Consider the following 1,330-nt stretch of genomic DNA (forward strand, 5'->3'; position numbering starts at 1 on the left):
TGTGGCATCACATAGCTGGAAGGGAGCTTCTTTTGTTTCTGCCTGCCTGCTTGAAGAAAGACGACAGCTGAAGTCTTTTGAGATTTTTGGTTTCCTCTTCAGACAAGACAAAATATATTTCCTTCATGAATGCATTTCATGGGAATAATGGGGCTCTGAGATCATAAACACCAGACTGGGAGATTTGAGTTCCAGAACTGACTAAACTATAAAATACAACTTGCTTGATCTTTTGGGATTGTTCTTCCATATGCAAAATATGGGTGTAAGTAATGTCCAAAACTGTAGCAAAAGAAAACCTTTTTTCATAGAAGAACAAAGTCTTTAGAGCCAGACTTCGGGGGTTGATTCCTGCCTCTACCACTTATCAGATGTTTGGCTGGAGGAAACTATTTTTCCAAGCCTCAGGTTTTTTCCATCTGTAAAATGGGAATAAGAATTATACTCACACAAAACAGTTTTTTTTTTGTTTTTTGTTTTTTAATGGAATGCTTTACGAATTTGTGTTGTCATCCTTGCTCAGGGGCCATGCTAATCTTCTCTGTATCGTTCCAATTTTAGTATATATGCTGCCGAAGCAAGCACTACAAAAGAGTTTTTATAAAGCTTAACTGACATCATAAGAGTAAATGATTTAAGACAGTGCTCCTGACCCCACTTAGCTGACATCAGAAACCCAGGCTTTCAGGAACCGGTTTCTCCTGGTAACCCAGTCTCTCTCCATTGATTGATTTATATTCATTGTTCTTGATTCCCAACAGGTGAGTTTGGTTCCATTAACTTGGTCTCCCCAGCATCTGGATTTTCTCATTTTAATATGTAATTACTCTGCGATTGGATGGCTGAATCCTGTAGAATGATTCCCTACTGTGAGCACTTGGGCCATCTGAAACCTCTCCAGTTACTTACCATGATCTCAACTATGTTCTTTATTTGGTCCTTGCCCAGCACTCCTGCTATTCAAACTGTGCTTTTTCTCTTTTAATGATTTTCTTAATCATTATCATCTGATCCTGTGTCCCTTTCTAGACTAAGAGAATATTGGTTGTGCTACTACACAGGTATGAGAGGCCTTTGGGAGCTAGAGTCTATAAGATTTGATGATTGAGTGTGTTGGTAAAAGAGAGGAAAAAGTAAAAAAAAAAAAATGACACTCCAGATCCTGGCTCGGTCAGTTGTGTGGCCATTGCTGCCCTCAACTTCCTAGGTGAGATTTGGAATATGGTGGGAGGAGAAGTGTTGGGTGGGAAGTGCAAGGATAAGTGATGGTCAGGAATGTTCGCATGTGTGTAAATTGAATTAGAATGGAGGTGCTGAATAGGATGTTAGA

The 1,330-nt window shown here is 39.5% G+C and overlaps 1 non-coding gene across 1 annotated transcript; it reads right to left on the minus strand.

The window, feature by feature from the left end:
* Positions 1–477: 477 nt before the first annotated feature.
* Positions 478–585, minus strand: LOC125086511 (U6 spliceosomal RNA). Its single transcript, XR_007123235.1, has one exon. It is a non-coding gene; the product is annotated as a U6 spliceosomal RNA (small nuclear RNA).
* Between the last annotated feature and the right edge of the window lie 745 nt (positions 586–1,330).

Source organism: Lutra lutra, chromosome 15, assembly GCF_902655055.1.
Source record: "Lutra lutra chromosome 15, mLutLut1.2, whole genome shotgun sequence".
Lineage (NCBI taxonomy): Eukaryota > Metazoa > Chordata > Mammalia > Carnivora > Mustelidae > Lutra > Lutra lutra.